Source organism: Perca flavescens, chromosome 3, assembly GCF_004354835.1.
Source record: "Perca flavescens isolate YP-PL-M2 chromosome 3, PFLA_1.0, whole genome shotgun sequence".
In the NCBI taxonomy this organism is placed as follows: domain Eukaryota; kingdom Metazoa; phylum Chordata; class Actinopteri; order Perciformes; family Percidae; genus Perca; species Perca flavescens.
The window spans coordinates 22,598,772-22,619,749 of record NC_041333.1 but is presented as its reverse complement, the minus strand read 5'-3'; positions in this window follow the sequence as shown (position 1 = coordinate 22,619,749).

Below are 20,978 nucleotides of genomic sequence, written 5' to 3'. Positions count from 1 at the left end.
GAACAGGAGGATGAATGATGTGAGAGGTCTGCGGCTTGCTGAAGTATTCATGAGAGGTGCAGGGAGCAGAAAGTGGATTGGATTCAAGACCGGTATTATTTTTTTCTTTTCCAAAGTAGAAAGAATAATTTTCACTGTCATTTGTTAACCAAATGGGCACCAGTTAAAATTCCAAGTCAGGCTGGGAAGAAAAAAAATGGACGTTTGATTGTGTGGACGTGTCATGTAAAGAAGGTTGTTGCCACGTTTCTTCTCACATTTCCCGCTGTCAATTACAATATGTAATGCACCCCAGTAAACATGAGTAAATGAAGATGAACACAGGCAGGTAGCGATACAAAAGGTGTCACTGTTCATTCTGTCATCTCACCTTGGTGAACAGCATCTTACCAACTGGAAAATGAATGCATTCTCAGTGTCAACTCAAATAGAGTTGTACAGTGGGTTTACTTTGTGCATTCAGGGTCTCAGTGATACAAGTCTATTAATTTTCTCCATACACAATGTTAGGTGAATGATGGGCAGCCAGCTCTCCTGGTTAAATCATCAGTACAAAATGATGCACTTATTTTTCAACTATGAGCAACTGCAAGGGAAAACATTTAGCTCTTTGGCTAAAGGTAATTGGTACAAGCCTGTGTACTTAAAAAGTAATGTCCCCCTCCACTCAAAAGTGTGTTTTTCACACTTTTCTTGTTACCTCACTTGGATGTTTGGCCTTTACTGTGCAGAATGATGTATGCGCAGAGTTATACACCAGAAAGTTGTTTTCACATTCAGCTGCTGAAGGGGGGAAGTTTATCTGTGGTCACCTCAAATCTGAGTTTAAGATTTGTACATACAGGTTTTTGTGACATCACAAGTAGTTTGGAAGCAAATCACGGTTATCCACAGGTTATGAAGTGCAATCTTGTGTTTTTACTAATCTGTGCTTTATCTGCTCCGCTGCTTGCCTTTACAGCTAATAGCCAAGAGTGTGACCTCTAGCCTCTCTCAGCCTCCCCCATGAATTGTTCTAACCATGTTCCTAAATAACTGCCTTTCTCTCTAACTTTCAGCATAGGCACTTCTGACAGTTTGCTTCTGAAACATTGAGAGCTGTTTGTAAATGCCGATTGATAAGGCAAAAATAGCACACCGGTGCAGATGTGTGGATCTGTATGGTCTTTCTATATTTCAGTGTTGTAACCTCTTCTTCTTATCCTCTCGTTCTCTTGGCCTTATTTTATTCATTCAGCCTCGGGGTGATGATAACAGCAGCAACAACAAGAGCAACACACACACACACACACACACACACACACACACACACACACACACACACACACATACTGTAGAGAGAGAAACAAGACAAATGCATAAACACAAATACCAGCTGCAAACATTGAAAGCAAAAGGAAGGGAAATGAGAGAGCACACCAGGGATGTGAGTGAAAACTCTACAGCCATAATTGACCTTAAAGAAAGTGGAAATCTGTTGCAAAACAAGAAGCCTGATTCTGCATAATTAAACCCAGCAAAGCATCTAGCTGCAGCACAAGTTCAGAAAATGTACACAAAAGTGCACTCATGTTATTAGCATGAAGGACTAACACACATTTGTGTAATTCACTGGTAATAGGGGAACAAGGAAAGGGCATGCAACATTAATTTCCAGCCATTACAATTTGTTAAATAAAAGAGGATTTGTCGGCAGACAGAAAGAGTGTTCACAGAGTCATCATGATTTCTCTTTAAGCGTCTCGTGTGTGTGTGTGTGTGTGTGTGTGTGTGTGTGTGTATGTATGTTTTTGTGTGTTTGTTTTGGGGCATGTTCTGTGAATGATAGAGACAGGGAGGAAATGCAAGAATGAGGCTGCTCCACTTTTAAGCACATATGATAAAAAAAATTCTTGATTTTAGAGGATGTAATAAAAAAAGAGTAATAGCCACTAACCACTTCATCCACCATTTCATTTTAATGCAAAATGCCCATTTTTGTGTGTTTGTGTGCAAGTGTATGCACACATTTAAATAAAAATCTACCTAGCTTCCACTACCAGCACCATGGACAGTGCCACAGGGATCAACATTATAATAGTCCCTCTATTTTTCAGAACAAGGTAATAACCTGCTCCCTCGTCAGATGCCAAATTGGGATTGCCACAGGTTTACTGAATTTATTAAGTTCTTTTATTTCCAATCAAAAGGCCATTTGGGCAATCCTCTGTGTGGCCCAAAGTTTCAAATAACTTTCAGTTTGGTATTCAAAGGGAAAAGGAGTTGGTCACGGCTGTGATAAGCTCCATGAAGCTACTGGCAAGAGCCAATGCTGATAAGAAAGAGTAATATGAGACATAGCCAGTGGAAGTTCTACCCATTCCTATTGCTTTTAAAGCAATTCCTTGCCAACCACAGTACTACAACTGATACAGAAAAGAGTTTGGCAAATGACACTGCTTCTTTATTTCTCTGTCACTTCACAGTCAGCTTAGGGCAATACTGTGAAAAATCAACTGAGGAACTATGATGGTGGTGAAGGGGTTTTGGAAGCATTCCTTAGCTCTTCTTTTGAACAGGAAAAAAAGATTACAAACAATCTATTTTGCTGATTAAATTCTGGCTTGCTGTTGTAGTTTTCTACTATATTATATGCCAGACTGTTTGCTTTTATGTGTTTCAAATAGACTACTTTAACCAGGCTAATCCAATTACATTTTAATACCATATAAATAATCACCCTTCCTCATGCTAATAACACTGACGAGCACATTCTCACACACCTCTAATTATTCAATACTTTATCCTAACTCCTCCTTTTCCTTTTTGCACTTGTGCCTGTACAAGGGTTGCAGTCATTGTAACGTGTTGTAATCACATTTTGATAATGGGGAATTCAAGGGGGTAGTTATGGAACAATATGAGGTAGTGGGGGGTGTTTGAGGTTGTCAATGACACATTCAAGTTCTCCTACTCCTGTATTTCCTCTTAATGCAATCTCTTTTTCTCTTTCTTTCTCCCTGCCTCCCTCCCTATCTCCCATGGCCCTTTCCCTGACTCAATTACAGCCTGGTCTCCATTGTGCTGATAGATTATAATGATCTTTAATTAGATCTAAATATAACGATAGGCGCTCAGTGCCATCAGTGCCTCTCTCTTTGAAGACTGGCTATCATTAGGATGGGTAATAGGAGAAAAGTAAAGAGGTGAAGTAAGACTGGGGGTTGATGGGGCAGGAGGGAGGTAGTAGAAAGCAGTTTAAAAAAAAAAAAGACAGGCGGAAATGAAAATTGGAGTTTGAAAAGGTGATTGGAGAGATTTGAGCAACTTCAAGAAACTTGGAGCAATTTACACCATAGAGGTTTTTTGGGAATTCAACAGATCTATCAGCACATCAGCAGTCTAATAAGCAGTTTTTTTCTTCTTTTTTTTCCACCCGAATTCCTTATTCCCTCTGAACTGGCCAACATGAAAGCTTTCCTTATTTCCCATTTCCTAGCATACAAATGTTTTGGGTTTTTTTTAAGATTTTTTTGGGGGCATTTTAGGCCTTTATTTGTACAGGACAGCTTAGATTTCAAAGGGGAGAGAGAGAGGTGGGAATGAATCGAAGCCGAACCCGCAGCCGCCACACCGAGGAGCAAACCCCTATACATGGGCGCCCGCTCCACCAGGTGAGCTAAGCAGGCGCCCAGCATACAAATGTTTTGCAATTAATGATGTGCGAAAATTGTGTGTGAAAATTGTGCTGTTTTTGATTTATTATTTTCTCCCTTCATCTCTATGACTTCAAGGTTTCCTCTATGTTGATTATGTAGTAGCGGCCCGCCATGGCAAGATTTATGCCGCCATGGTATCAGAAATAGGGCAGACGCACAATGTAGTCACAGTTGGCTTTTAAATTATCCTGCCGCTCACATTGCAATTTAACAACAAGTAGAACTATTCAGAGGTTATTGGGCCAATCCAGTTTAACTCCACATACTGTTGTATTGATGTAGTTTATTGTCAAAACGTTTGCTTTCTTCCAAGTCAACTATTAAACGAACAGCTCCACCAAAAACGTTACTGCGGTGGGTCTGTTCTAATTGGACATCGTTCAACTTGTCAGTTCTGTCAGCTCATCGTCCTGATATCAAACATCTGGAAACATTAAAAAACGGTAAGTGAGTCAGTGTAATATAATATAAGTAAGGGTTAATACCCAAGGAGGTGTCCATTGTCAGGTATTAATGGACGACGGCGAGGCATGAACTGTCCGACACGCAGTTCATTAATACCTGACAATGGACACCTCGAAGGGCATTAACCTGGTTATACCATGGTCACTTACCAAATAACATTGTTTAATCATAAGTTTATATTTTAATTCGTTTTACAATCGAAATCTAAAGTGTTTCCAAACAACAACTCTGTTTCCCTGGTTACAGTTTGACTACTACCTGGAACAATCATTCCCATCCCATAAGGTTCTTATGCAATGCAAACATTGTTCAGTGCTCCAGGGAATAGAACGGACCTTAGACATTACTTGCCACACTTAGCAACCGGAGATATTTATAGTCCGCTCAGCTCGTAGAACCCTTCAGCTCAGCTAACGCTATGCTAAGATCCAAAGTCAATAACATTGTGTACAGTTGGTAATCAGTAAAAATAATTTGACAGTATGTTTAACATCAAGACAAGCTAGCTATCCAGCCATGTCATTGTCCCCAAAACAGTATAACGACTTTTACGAACAATTGTATCTGCGATGTGTAACGTTACTGTCGGCCGCAGCCTGAAGTAGCAACCTGAACAGCGAACGGGATGTGAGATAACGTTATTTGCTGTGAAACAAAGTCAGTCCAGAGGGGCAGTGTAACTTACTTCTTGCAGCTTGTGTGTTAGCGCCATCCTGTGGCGTTGAGAGGACGAGGCACTGAAGCACTACACAATGTTGGAAATGACAGATTCACATTTCCTTTTTGTTTTAATGTAGTCAGTTTCACTGGAACTCCTTTGGTAGGTGTCTTATAACACTTTTTTATGGACACCTTGCAGCCAATCAGAAAAAATCCTAAAGGAAACACTGGACTTGACAGAGCAATACATTGATTCATTTAATGATGCCATTGGTTATACTACTTATTCTACTTGCTGCAAGTTGGCCAGCCTACAAACCTTTGTTAATATGCATCTGTTACTCTTGATGATGACTCCAGTCAGGTCTGCACTATTGTAGTTCATAAGATAACATGACCTTTCTATAAAAGTATGCATGCTGCATGAGCAAACATCCTAACTTGATGGGATTCGTATGGGTATGAATTTCCACATGCTTGTTAAATACGTTCCGGAAGTTCAGTAGTGCTATTTCCTTTGCATCAAAGTGTTATCTCCAGAGTAGCATCATGAGTAACTGAACACTCAAATGAAAAGAGAGAGTTTTTGTGTGTGTGTGTGTGTGTGTGTGTGTGTGTGTGTGTGTGTGTGTGTGTGTGTGTGTCTGTGTCTGTGTGTCTGTGTCTGCACCCATTTAATGTGAATGTTGCACAGGAGGACTGAGTTGAGCTTAAAGGTGAAGCTCTGGATTTACCAGTGGATTTATGCTCCAGCCCCCACGTATGATATTGAGCTTTTAGTACTGAACAAAATACTGAGATTGCGGATATAAACAGCTAAAATAAGGCTTCTTTGCTGAGTTTCGTCTGAGCTAAGGTACACAGAAGGAGCTTTGCTTAGATCTGCTGCCAGGAGCCAGTTTTGGGAATTTAGGCATCTGATCAGATACCCCTAGGATGCCTCTCTGTACAGGCATCTGGAATCCCCCTGGAGGAGTTAGAAAATGTGGTTGACAGTTACAGCTCTATGCACATGCTGTTAAAAAGTGAAATATTTGATTAGTTATATGCAAACACATTGCAAAGCATTGTGCATTGTGCACTGTGTATTGCACAGTACAAAAGAAATAAAGAGAGCGATAGACAGGCAGAGGGAGGTAGGCTGGACATTTATATAAACTAGACATATTGTATTATGACCAATTGACACTCTCTTTATCTCATGATGTTGGTGTGAGTGCTATTTTGCCAGCATGTGTGCATGTGTCTGTATGCTCATTTTATTATCATTACAGATTGTCTATGAGAACCCTTGTGTCAGGGTATCATCAGGCAAAGAACAAAGACAGATCAGATGATTCTCCTCTTATTCTGTTGCCTGCACTCATCTTTTCCTCCTCACCCCGAAATCAATATGTCAGTGCTATCCAGTGTATTTGATTTACTTTTTTTCTGGTTCCCTTCAATTCTTATGCATTTTTCTGTCAAACACATTTATTCTTCTGTGCGTGAGGGTTAGAGGGATTATCCTTGTAGCTCCAATTACTTGGCAGAGTAGCCTGTTGTGACCCAGTGGTTTGATGACATTACTTGAAGAGGAATTCACTTCTCAAGATGCCTACATTTTGTCCATCAACTACCAGATGTGATAGACAGTATCTTTGAGCAAAACACCAAACCAACGCAATCTGTAATTTGCTCTGTGTAGAAATGTCAGATTAACGAAATGTTCTGGTCCCCATAATCCTCATTTTGTCATGATCCCTGCTATTTCATGTATTTCTCTGTTTCACTCCGTGTGGCGTCTCACTTTCCCTATCGTACACTCTGTTCTCTATAATGTTTCTTTGACTGTACAAGCTGGTTTATACAAAATGTTGAAACTCAGAAAGGAACACAGGGAGAAAGACACAAAACACAAGAGGCTCCAGAAACTATAATTGTAAACTATATTGTAAATACCTACTGTATAATCTCATAAAGAGCTGTCATTTTTTGTATGTATAACGAGTAGAATGAAGATAGTTTAAAGTATACAAGTGTAGCAATAATATACCTTCTATTTTTTTAAATGATATGTTCCTCAGTGTTGCTAATACATTTTATATTCCCATGCTCCTGTGTCTCCTAATGTGTGTATTTGTGTTGCATGTGCCTGTATGTGAGTATGCTTCAGAGAAAAGAAAAAATAAGGTTGTAAATGAGAGGCAGTAGGGTGCCTTAACAATGTTTGATAAGACCTGGGGTTCCAAATGATCACTCCTCTGTCTTTCGCTTTCTCTCCTCTCTCGATCTCCCACTTCATCTCTTCTCCTCTCCCTCCCACTGTTTCCTCCACACAGAACGTTGCTTTGGGTAATTTACCAGCAGCAGGATATGCCTTCAAGCTCTCAGCCACAAACAGATAAAGACATGAATGCACAAACACACATACATACACATATACACATTTTCTTCAAATTAGACACAATGTTCCCTGCTCAACTTTCCAAAACACTTAAGAAAGTTTTCTGCATAAACTTTCCTCTTTCCAGAATGTCAGCGTGCAGGACAAGGTTCCCGTTAGGTTTCCAACACACATGGAGAAGGGCAACCCAGAAAGCTGTACCTTTTATAAAGCTTAAGTTTCTATAAACAGACAAAAAGCTTACTCTACAAGTAGTGGAAATGCTTACGGTGCAGAGAGGCATACAAAAATACGTATCCTCACAAATTTACACACAGAAGTGCCCAAATACACATGCAGGCACACAGACGTGAGTGCATTCATATACACACACACACACACACACACACACACACACACACACACACACACACAGTTACACATCTGATGCATTAATCTTCTTCTTTGTTGGAGGAAGAAGAAACAAGAGCATATGCTCACTTATTTCCAGAGGTTTATGACTTACATAACATTAAAATGGAACGAAGATCTTGAGCTAGACTTATAAATTATGGTTCAATTGCCTTGTTCAAGTCAATCAGCATTAATCCAAAAAAGTTGCACTGAGTCTAAATAGTGTTTGTTGAAAATAAAGTATGCATAAAGGTAATGACGTTTACATTTACAAAAGTCTATATCCACGACGTTCCACGTCCACGATTGCTCCGCCAGATGTCTCTGCCGGATGTCCGTTACCTTACGCTTTCTTTGTGTTGGAATTTTAAACTCCGGTGGATTTATGAGGACTATGGTTAACTGCTCCTCAGATCTCTGCAGGCTAAATCCAGACAGCTAGCTAGACTATCTGTCCAATCTGAGTTTTCTGTTGCACGACTAAAACAACTTTTGAACGTATACATGTTCCACCAAAACAAGTTCCTTCCCGAGGCTATTTTGCAGCAGCACCGTGGCTCTGGTTCTGTCTGTCTGGTTCTTAATGCGGCCCATGACGGATTGTGATTGGTTTAAAGAAATGCCAATAAACCAGAGCACGTTTTTGTCCCATCCCAGAATGCTGTGTGGACTACCCAGACCCTCCTCCGCAGCGCTGTGCATGGAGGTCTGGCAAAGTCAGACTACATTTAAAATGACATCCTATTTTGAGTTTAAATTTGTGTGTAGACTTGCATTAATGTCTGTGTGGTGGAGGATGTTTTTGAGTGTGTATCCAAATGCCTGCTTGTGTTTTTTATGTTGCCGTTTGAATGGATCAGCAAGGAATATTAGACATCATAAACATTTTTGTGTTCATAAGTCAGCTATCTTTTGATGACCGCTAACATCCAGACCGAATTTGTCCTCAGATGTACCCCAAGAGTAATGCATAAAAGTAATCATACTGTTATTATAATTATTTTTATAGCAGTGTTAAGTGTTAGCAATATTCTTACTGAACAAACATAGCAGCTGTAAATTGTGTTATCATCTGAATCCCAAAACCACTTTATTAAGTATTTTAAGGCATCCTTTTATCTCATCCTAAGTCATATAATACATTTTGCACATACTACAGCTTTCATTAGTGACAACAAAGTGAATAGTAAATGATTACTACAGATGTTGTTTGTAATGTGTACTTCTCTTGGACTTAAGGAAATAATACTTTATTTTGCAAAGACCTCTCATTGCAGCAACACATAAAAAAAATAGGCCCAACTGGGTAGAATCACAAGTGGTCAACGAAGAGGTTTTAAACAAGCCGATAGTTTTGCCAAATTAGCCCCGACCTTATTTGGAGGTGAAACAGAATGTAATTGCACCTGTAATGTGGCCAGTTATCCCTCATTGCACATTGTGATTTTCAAGCTATAGGATATTGCTAACATTGGGTTAATTGGCTTTTGTCAACAGAAATATAAAGCAACATACTCCCTGTTAACTCAAGATTGTCTGATTCATCATTTAACTGATGGTGCTGCATTCATCGCATCTGTGCTTGCATTGAAATTATGCTGCTGCTGTTACTTAACTGCCTACACCAATGCAAGGAACAATTACTGCCTGGCTGATTTCTTATGCCAAATATCTTGTTTTGAGCCACTTGAAGAATCTCTGGAGGCGTTGCTGTTCACCTAACTAACCCACTTCCGGGGCTCCCCTCTGGCAATAAAGTACACTCTATCAAAAAGGCTTTGTCGAGGAATTACTGTGATTGTGTTTCCACCATGCATCCTGCTGTTGCCGCTGCTGCTGGCACGCCATGATTTTGAACAAACGGTTCATTATAAACAGTGTAACTCATTAAACTTGTCCCTTTAAACCTGGATAATTAGTGTTTTCTGCACACTATATCTGAAGCACTATCTGTTCATTCGACCTGTGTCTTTTATTACAGTTAGTGACATCTTGAATCCTCTGAGAATGCTGACAGTTTAAGTTCACATGGCTTCACTTAACACTAAGCTAAGTTGAATAAAATAGTTTTGCTCTGCATGTGCAAAGAGATTTTTTTCTTCTTTATGTGCATGTGTGTGTGTGTGTGTGTGTGTGTGTGTGTGTGTGTGTGTGTGTGTGTGTGTGTGTTGGGCATGTAAGGAGCAATGTATTCTGCTGGTTGTCTCAGGTTGAAAATGTTGTGTTTTAAGTGAGATTCAGTTGTTTGCCACTTGTTGATTTGAGGGTATCCAACATGCTTGTGTGATACACCCTTATATGATAACACAATAACCAGCGCAGCGTTTAGTAGAATTTCAACTTTTATTGTGTAAGACAATATTAACGTAAGGGGGAAGCAAAGAAAGTGGAACCGAAGTGCGGGTATCGTTGCACCACGGTGCCCAGGTGACGGACACCTCCCTCTTCTCTCACAGAGATTTGGAGACGAAGATGGCGGTTCTCTCTTTCACTCACTGAGTCCGTGATTCTGTTTTCCAGGTTGGTACTCGGTAAAAATGACAAAAAAACGTTTTCCTCCTGAAATGTATGTGGTATATTGAAGCTGTGATGAATTGGTTATGGAATTTTTGATGTGTAAAGCCGAGTTAAAGAGCCCCATTTATAACCGCAGGAAACAATGGCGCTAGCGGCTAGTTAACAGATGTGTATTGTGGCTGTATGTGTGATTCTGGGTGCTGGTGTCCTCACTCCCTGGTAATGTTTTATTTTGGGTTTTTAAGGTATCCTGACAGGCTATAAATGATTGTTAATGTTAAGAGAAGAGGGGTATGTTATTTAAAACTTATAGGGGAGTTCTTCCTAATGTAACCCTTTCACCATAGGCTCGTAATATGAAAAAACACTTTATGCAGCAGTCACAGTGTTACACCCTTGGACTACATACTTGATAAAATGGTGAAAAAGACATCTCAGTGTATAATAAATCTGTCTAGGGTAGCTATGACTCTCGTTATGACTTTAGTAACTAATGAGAGGCTAGTGGAACAATCCTGATTTAATAACAAAAATAATACTAACTTAATGTTCAATATTTATAAATTAACCCATCTAGTTTTACAGTATAATGAGAAACCACACAATACAGTATCTCTGTTCAACTTTGTATTCACGGAATGCAGAATTAAATTCACATTAATACAGAGAAATCACAATATGAAAATATAATAGTAAGCAGAAAGACCCGGGCCAGTTTTTAGTTTTTTTGTACCTGAGTGCACTCTTTGTTTTAGTTTGTTCTTTTAGCAAGCTTGCATTAAGTTTCGTTGGCGTGCTTAAAGTTGGAGTTCAGGAAGAAAAGAAAAGCGAGGCCACCAGTAGGCCTACCTCTGTAGACTGAGAACAGTTCCTAACGCGTCGTCTCTCCAGACCCGTTTTAGTCCGCACAGAAGCGATGAGCAGCAGAACCTCCGTCCCAGCAAACATTGGTCCGACGGCAACGTTGTGTCCCTGGCCAAAAATAGTCGCAGTAGGACGGCATAAATCGGTAAAAAGATGTTACACAGAACATTTCCTAAAAATGCATTCAGATACATTTGAACATGTCAACAGTTCTGTGGGGTTGCATGTATAATTGTTATTTTTACTTTTAGCTACGTGTACTTCAACATATACCATGTTGTGAATCAGTTGTAAGTGGACGTCCACTAAGTGACGTCCTTTACACGTGCATTTATAATCCATCATGCCCCTCTATGAAATCAATTGTGATAAAGCCGCGCTAAACCCTTGCATGGTTAATACTGCAATAATTAATTTAATTCGCCAAGTTTTTAAAAGGTTGTGAAGACGTCCACTGACGTCCTTTACACGTCTATAGTCAAGGCTGTGGATAGTCGTCCACTGACGTCTTTTACACGTCTAGTCAAGCAAAACAGAAAAAGAAACATGATTTGTATACAAAGTACATTTACTTTATGTGGTTTAAATAAATTATAATTACACAGTGCCCAGTGTGGTTAAGTGATTGCAAAGCCACTGCATTTTAGTCATTATTTCAACCTGTTGTACCTGATGTATTCTTTGTTTTTTGTTTTTAAATGAATGTATGCATACATGTAAAACATAAATATATCCGGTCACCATTTATGTCGGAGTTGGATGTAATCATTGACATATATAACATGTAATTGCCATTGACAGGGAAACTGCTGCCAAGATGTAGTAACAAAAGATCTCGTGATATTACAAAATCCCGCGATAGGATAGATTATCTCGCGAGATGTTAACGCGTTCTCCCCATAGACTCCGGAGCCAGTAACTTGAACGTTGAACAACCACGAAGAGAGGAGGAATTGAGTTGTATCGATAATTATTAAAAATCTACTGTTGGGTAAGTACATTTTGTATTATTAGATTAACGTGCTTGAGTTTTACTTGTTTGACATGAATGAACCGAAAGAAATGATGCCCACATTGTTAACTGAAATGTACTGAGTTTGACTAAAATTAGCTAGCTAGCAAACGTTAGTAGGCTAAAAGTTAATTTGAACTTATACAACGGTATACCATAGTATAAAGTATGTTTAATGTTACAGTCAAAGGTGTGAAAGTGTATGTTTTAACATTGCATGCAATTGCTACGCTGCACTGTACTGTTAATCGTGATTTTTTTTTTTTACCTTATTTGGTTATTTTTTCTAAGGTGAAGTAATCCCACATTTTTTTTCATAGAATGGGTTAGGGATAAATATATATATATATATATATATATATATATATATATATATATATATATATATATATATTGATTTTAGCTTTTTCTAACTCAGTTTCATTCATGAAACTGGTGCAAAATCTTGTTTCATTTTTTTTTTTTTTTTTTTTTTAGTTATAGGACCATAAAAACATTTAGACAATAATTCAATGTAATTTTTTTCCTACTGTTTGTTTTGTTTATTATTGTAATATTCTCTTCCCTCAGATGCTGTGAAGAGGTGGAGCCCAAATTCAACTGAATCAGAAATTGATGCGGCTATGGTGGAACACTTGAAACATGCTCCAGGAAGAGTGTGGGGTTATAACAAATAACTTTCCTGGTGTAAATGATGTTGCAAAAAGTTGCTACACAAAGGGAGATATTTGTGACAATGTTATTGAACTGAACTAAATTAACGGAATTGAGCTAAAACTGAATTTGTTTTGTAATGAACACGTTTTTCCTGTTTCCTGGGTGAATCTGTATTGTATAAACCGTAAAATAAATAAATGTGATTTGGAATTTTGTGGCTTTTTAGTTCATCCCGTTATCTTTATGATCATTTGTAATGAACTACTAAAATGAAAATAAGAACAGTTTATTTTACAGTGTCCTTGTTACATGTAGTTACTGTAATAACTATAATATGTATTATGTATTATGTATATATTATGCATAATTACATGCAACAAACCTTAACCCTATATTCAGATGCAATTAATTATATTAAGAACTTAAATGTATAAGTAAAGTGTTGTTTGATCTACACGTGATTATAACGTGTTATAGACGTTCACCCCTGCTTCACCCCGACGAAACCACACTTGGCCAGCAGTAAACAGTGCCGATCACACTCATAAAGCAATAAGGGAAACAGTTCACAGTCCTATGTATTTAAAATACACATTAAAACGCTAGGCTATATACGTTTTGTCTCTCACTATGTGCTCAACTCTGCTCTACTCTACACATAGACAATATATAATGGACCAATAGACCCCGTTGCTCTGGACGGAGACCAGTGAAGGCTATTAGAAGCACTTTTCCGGTGATCTCTTGCTTTACTGCGCAGCCTCCAACTGACAGAGACAACGTAAATGTGACGTGAGCAACGTGTCTGAAAGTTGTAAGTCTTCTGGTAGCTGTGACAAGAGAAATCTCAATCATTTCCAATCTTACAGATACGGAGAGCGTAGGTATTTGTAAGGAGATAACATAAGCACAGGCTAATTATTGCTAACTAACATGCTAGTTAACATTAGTAATTAATCCTAAACAGCTAATGTAAGTCGAAACTGCCTGTGAGCTTCTCCTGTACTATACGGTAATTCCTCTACTGTGCGACAGTAAGTCACTTGGTTATGACACAATCGTTAGCTTATTTTTACAAAAACGTTTGCTACGGAGCTATAACGTGAGGTACAAGGTAATGGAGCCTTTTATACATTGTCGTGTTTCTTTAGAACTAAACAATGGACAAATAGAGTCTTTAAACGCTTCAGATGTAAAGTTATTCGCAGTCAAGTGACGTAAAAAAAAAATGGCGGTCAGTGTAATGCTAACAAGAGGTGATCGCTTTGTAGCAACAACATGGCGCCATTGGAGGTTCGCGTTCTGAAGAGAAGCTTACCCCCTTGACTCTACACCATCGTGTTTTTCCTTTTTTCTCTTCCTCTCCTTCTTCTTCGCGTGATTACCCCGAGGTCAACAGGAAATCAAACTCAGGTCATCTCTAAAGTAAATAATTAAGTTATTTGTATCTTTTACTAAACAAGCATGAAAATATTATTACCTGCAAATAACTGTACGAACAGAATGATAATACTTATTGATTTCAATAAACGTAATGCACATTGACATAGAAGAAAAGTTATGCATCTTATCAATAACCCACATATTTAAGAACAGAGAAAAATACAAAATAACTAATAATAATATGAATCAGGTTATTACACTAAAGTTATACAGAAGCAGTTAGGTGTCTGGTCTGTGTTTAAAATATATCATAAGTTGAACAGTTATCCCTATGTGTATGATGATTCATGTTTTGACTTTAAAGTCATTTAAATATTCATTTACAGCCAAAGAGGGTTTATGATTCACATTATTACATTAGTATGATGGTGGATTTCTGGAGTATATATGTATATATATCTTTATAGATTAAAACATGATTTATCCTTTTGATATTATTGCACTTTAAAGAAAGAATGTATTAATATTTATTTTTGTAAAGACATGATTATTTCTGTAAATGTGAGTGAAAGATGTTGCACACTGATATGTGGAAAGTAGAGAAAACTGTATTAAGGTGTTCAAATTGAAATTAACAAATGGACACTGAAACTGAAATATGTTTACACTAGGGGAATGTTGTATTGTTTTATACCATGAGTTGGGAAATTTGTAATAAAGAGACAAAGATGGCGGTTCGCTCTTTCACTCACTGACTCCGTGATTCTGTTTTCCAGGGTTTCATCTAAGAGAGTTGAGAGTAATGAACCCCAATCAAAATCATTTGTTACTCCAGTTACACAATTTGAAACACGTAACACTTGCTTAGTTTACACCTTTAATTACCAATCAGCTGCATAAGTTACGATGGGCCCCAGTGGAGGTTATTATGACGGGCCCTAGTGCACACTAGTTATGACACAAACACACATCATGAAGTGTTCGGCTTGCAGATGTGCTCAGTCAGTCTTGACAGATTTTGCACCTAAACTAGCTACCATATATTGTATCGTCTCATCACCTGATCAAATGTGACGACGAGCCTACTGCAACTTGCTCCAGGCTGGTGTGCCTGCATGTGCATCCGCTCTCTGCAGCTCATTCAGAATACAGCAGCCCAGCTGGTCTTCAACCTACCCAAGTTCTCCCTCACTACCCCGCTCCTCCACACCCTGCACTGGCGCTCAGGGGGCTGCTCAATTTGATTAAAGTTACTGGTACTTGCCTATCGTGCTGTGAATGGCTCATGCCAGCAAACTGTCTTGACTTAGTAAAACGGGACACCATAGGGTGGAACAAACTCCACATTAACATCAGGACAGCAGAAACGTTTCACATCTTTAATTGCAGACTGAAAATGTATCTGTTCAGACTGCATCTTGGCCCATAAAATACAATACAAAACACTCTTTCTATATCTCCTTTTGTCTCTAAATTCAGCACTTAAATAAGATCAGGGTATTTTATGCATATTTGCATGATTTTTGCACTTTTTGGGGTTGTATTTCCACACGGTTGAATAAACTTATTGTCAGTCACTTTGGATTCTCTCACACACACAGACACTATGACATGTGGACAGGAGGAGCTGGTGATCAAACTACCAAACCTGTGATTAGTATACAACCCTCTCTATCTCCTGAGCCACAGCCACCCACCCAATTGCTTTACAGTATCTCAAATACTATATATTTTGCATGTAAAGTAAAAGAGACCTGGGTGTTAAAGTGGACATATTGTGCTTTTCCGTATTTTTTGTCATATCTACAATGTTATAATGTTGGATTTTCATGTTAAACGTGGCTAAAACAAATAATGAGGTAAAAGTATTTTAGACAAATCCCCGTGAGCTAAAATGTTCAGATTTCCAACTGTTCTCAACTCTCCGGTTTCAACAGTTTTTCTACTCTGGACAGCTTTCTCCGGACTTCTATGATTGGTAATCTGCTCCAGGTAGGCAGGACTGGAGTTGTGTAGTATTTGGTTTAGAACCCTTTATTTGTGATTTTTCACAGTACAAAGTCCTGCTATATACTCTGTTGCAGTAGCTCCAGCTGCTACTAGTAAAACAAAACTGAAGCGCAGTGGAGATGCCAGGAAACACGCTGGCCAATCAGAGCAGACTGGGCTTTTTCGGGAGGGGGCATAAAGAGACAGGCAGTCCAGCAGAGTGTTTCATACAGAGAGTGAATACAGGTGCAGCAGCCATGGGCAGTATGAGAAAGATGAACTGTTTTTTGAACATTAAAGCATGTAAACACGTCCTAGTACAAACACAAAATAAATGCCATATAGTTCCCCTAGCAGCAAACTGAACATGTCTGCCATTGGATAGGTGCTTTAATATGCAGTTTTTCCAATGGTTGTATATGTCATCACCCAGTTCCAGTCAAGTCTCTCTCAGAAGGTGCCGTGGGGTGGCCTCTAGCTCACCCAGTAAGAGAGTTTGCCCCATGTTGGCTGAGTCAAATCCAACCTGCTGCCCTTTGTTGAGTGTCATCCCCCATCTCTCTCCCCCTTTTATGTCTATCCACTTTCAAATAAAGGGCAAGCCCCCAAAAATATTCTTTAAAAAAAAGTGCATGTTACTAGCTGGAAGTAAAGTCTGTCCGGAAAATAAGGGTCATTTTAGCACCATCAGCTTTTCAGATAACACAGTGGCAGAGCGCATTTCTGATTCTGTCAGAAAACCTGATCAACTGCGTGAGAAAGCCAAATGTTTTTGTGCATACTCAGTCGCTCTTGATGAGACACTGACACTGCGCAGCTTGCAGTATATGTCCGTGGTGTTGACGACAATTTTGAAGTGATCGAAGAGTTGCTCGTTGATGTTAATGTGGAGTTTGTTCCACCCAATGCATGGTCACACCACCGCTCAGGAGATATTCCGCCACTGTGGGTGGTGCTATTGAGGATGCCGGTTTGCCTTCGAAGAGGTTTGCTGGAATAACAACCGACGGAGCGCCATTAATGACAGGAAGGAAAAATGGACTGGTGGCACTTGTTCAAAGAAAATTGGAAGAGGAGAATGTGGAGGAGGCCATTGCTCTGCACTGCATTATCCATCAGCAGGCCTTTTGCGGCAAATGCCTGAGGTTTGACAATGTGATGTCTGTTGTTGTGAAATGGATGAACCATATCAGATCTACGGGCTTAAAGCACCAGCAGTTCCGCGCCTTTTTGGAGGAAATAGAGTAAGAATATGAGGATGTTCTCTACTTCACCGAGGTACGTTGGCTCAGTAGGGGAAACGTCTTGAAGAGATTTTTTTGAGTTGAAAGCAGAAGTGAAAGCCTTCATGGAGAAGGATGGGATGGCTGTTCCTGTGATCCCAAATGGCTCATGGACTTAGCTTTTCTTGTTGACATCACACAGGAGCTGAATGTTCTGAAGAAGAAGTTACAAGGCCAGGCGCAGCTTGTCAGTGCTGCCTATGACAATGTGAGGGCATTCTCCACAAAACTTGTGTTATGGAAAGCCCAGCTCTCTCAGACAAACCTCTGCCATTTCCCAGCATGCAACACATGCATACATACACATGGATGTAGGCACACCATTCAGTGGTGAGAAGTATGCTGATGCCATTATGAAGCTACAGGAGGAATTTGATCGCAGGTTTGCTGACTTCAAGACACAGAGCCAAATCTTTGCTGACCCCTTCTCCTTCGATGTGCAAGATACTCGTCCTGTACTTCAAATGGAGGTCATTGACCTGCATTGCAATTCTGAACTCAAAGCCAAGTTCAGGGAAATGCAGACATGCTTGGACAATGTTTGAGAGAATTGCCAGCCACCTTCACTGAGCTCTCCAGATGTTCAAGCAGACCATGTGCCTTTTTGGGAGCACATATCTATGTGAAAAGCTCTTCTCCACCATGAACTTCAATAAGTCAAAGTAGGTCCAGACTTACTGATGAACATCTTCAAGCCATACTGAGGGTTTCAACTGTTTCCTTCCTCAAGCCAAATGTGTCTCAGCTGTGTGAGAGGAAGCACTGCCAGGTCTCTGGCAGCTAGGACTAGGCAAGAGAAGCCTATGTTCTGAAGAACCGTTCATGTTCAGAAAAGAATGTTCAAATTCAGAGGTACAGTTCATGTTCAGAAGAAACATTCATGTTGAAAAACTGTTAATAAAGAAGATTGGATCAGTTGTGCTCCTTTTTTTGGAATACTTGAAACACTTTTTTTGTGGAATACTTGATGCGGCCCAGCCTGACCCAGACTCTACCTCCAGCGGCCCCCAGGTAAGTTGAGTTTGAGACCCATGGTGTAAAGTATGTCATGGTGGTGATTTTGTAAAGGGTTGCATTAAGAAGATATTAAGCCTTAAACTAAATAATGTAAAAAAAAAAAAAATGTTTGCATTTATTTATTCAAGCTATCACACCGTTGGGAATTGGTAAGGATACAGATTAAGGTTATTATAGTTTTGCATTTCTCATTAGTTTTTATTTTTATATTTAATTTTGACTTTTTGTTTTCAAATTCAGTTTAGTTTTAATTCGTTTTTAAAGGGGGTTTGCTAGTTTAGTTTATTTTGAATTTTTGAAAAGGCTTAGTTTAGTTTAAGTCTTTTTTGTAATATGGGATATTTGTCAGAGGCAAGATTCAAAAAGGTCAGAAAAACTATTGTGTAATAATAACTCAACAAAAACATCATACATTTTTTGAAATATTTATTCACATTGTATTCAACAATAACACCAGTACATACAATGAACATATGATGAGCACAAATATGTAAACAGTCTACACAAGACACCTGTACCGGAGTTAGCTTCTCTTTCGGGGAAAGGGGGTTTTGCTTTCTCCTTTACCTTATTAAAGAGCAGTTGTTTGTGATTATTTGTGTATATACTGTAGTAACAGCTGGTTGAACAGGTCAGTACTCGAATTTCACCCCTCTTTTGTTCCTTTCAAAGATACCAGATAAATTAATCAAATTAAATAAGATCTGTATTTTAAAGGGAACACCACCTGTGAACCTGTTCCACAGTTCAGTTATTGGTCCCTGATTCCAGGGTGGTGCCCCGTTTTGATTGTTTGTCAATTTGGTAAAGTTATGAATACACAGTCATAACTTTATTAATATTGATAAAACATCTTTGATAAATTGCCAATAATTGAATCTGTATCAAGGTTATAATTGTTAATGAAAAAGAACGAAATAACAAAAACTAGGTGGGAAAAAACAATAAAAATTAGGCATTACAAAAAACAATAACTAACTAAAACTGTAATGTCTGTTTGCAAAACTAACCAAAATAAAATAAAATTATTGAGTAAATGTCCTTAGTTTTCGTCTTTGTCAATGTCTTTCATAGAGAAAATAACGTTACATCTTTCCGAGTTGACATTTCCGACCATAGACCTGTTTTATACAGTCTATGCCATATATAGTTTCCGACTGGGAACCCAGAAATTCAAACATTCCATGTCAAATTGAACACAACATAGTCCATGCCCCTCGCCTGGCATCATAGCGGTACCGAAAGTCAGACGAGAGTCCTATTTGATTATGACTGTGTCAGATAAAAGCAAGTGCCTTGCAGTGGAAGGTGGTAAAATATGTGGACAATTTATTAAAGGGAAAAATCTCACGAAGTTGAAAGTACATTTGAGAAGCACGCACAAGGAGGCTAACCTAGCTTACCTTAAAGTATAATAGAATTAATTTAACTTCCAAATTATGAATTGTCGATCAATAGTTCTTCAATCAATAAACCTATATACTTGTTACAGACTACAACAACAGCAAAACCAGCAAATATGTGGTGAACATGTGTGTGTGTGTGTGTGTGTGTGTGTGTGTGTGTGGGGGAAAAGGGGGGGAGGTGACGATACCACGTGGGTATGAGTCACCGCAAGATCCAAGATGGCGGTCGGGAGACCACGTGGCTATGGACTAGCTGTTAGCTAAGCTAATGTGAGTGTGTGTGTGTGTGTGTTCAGTTAGTTTAAAAGATTAGAGAAAAGCACACTTTAGAGAAAGAAAAAGACACTTAGAATCTTGATCCTCGGGGCAGTGATCATAACCACTCTCCTTTTTTACTCACGACCTGGCCTAATGCGAAGTTTCTGCAGGGTCTGAGAATTTGTTTAACAAGGGGAGGGTTATTTCTCTGTCTTTGCGGGCAAACAGCTGACGCTGTGCGGCGATAATAACAGTCCCTTTTGTCTACACAGGACCACACGGTTACAGTCTAATCACGCCACGGGTTGTGGTTAGACTGACTAACGGAAGTTTTATTATCTCATTTGTACAGCAATTAACTTATCCATGGCGGGAGGTAGCAGTTACACACAACATATCAACAATGTCCAATAATCTAGGACTTTCACAGAAATAGATCAGACTCGGTGGTCCCAAAATCAGATTAATAATCAAAGCATGCAACAGCAGCACTTATTAATCAAATCACATTCAATGTCATAACGAAGTTGCAGCATTAGCAGTTAATAACACACACTGTTCTATATCTGCCCAGAATGATTAAGCCTTCTTACTTAGTGCGTTGCAGTCCGTTAGTTTGTGTTTCTCCACGGTAAAACGGAATGAAGTCAGGATCACTCGTCAGCGATTCCATGGAAAAGCTTGCTGATCCCAAGGGCAGCGGGGGCAAGCTAGGTTGACTCGATGAAGACAGAACAGTGTTTCCTCTTCTGTAGGGATGAACACTGGTGCGTGTTCTTCAGGATCCTGACAAACGTCCGGCAAATTTGAGATTTGCTCTGCAAGTCAGTCTGGCGAAGAACCCATTCAAACCAATTTCCAACGTCCTCAAAATTGAGGCACCAATCACAACCGCTGAGGCGGGCTTTACACCAATCACAACCGTTGAGGCGGGCTTTACGCGACAAGGATAGCGCAGCGACGGCGAGCAGCTTTTTGTTTACATTCAAC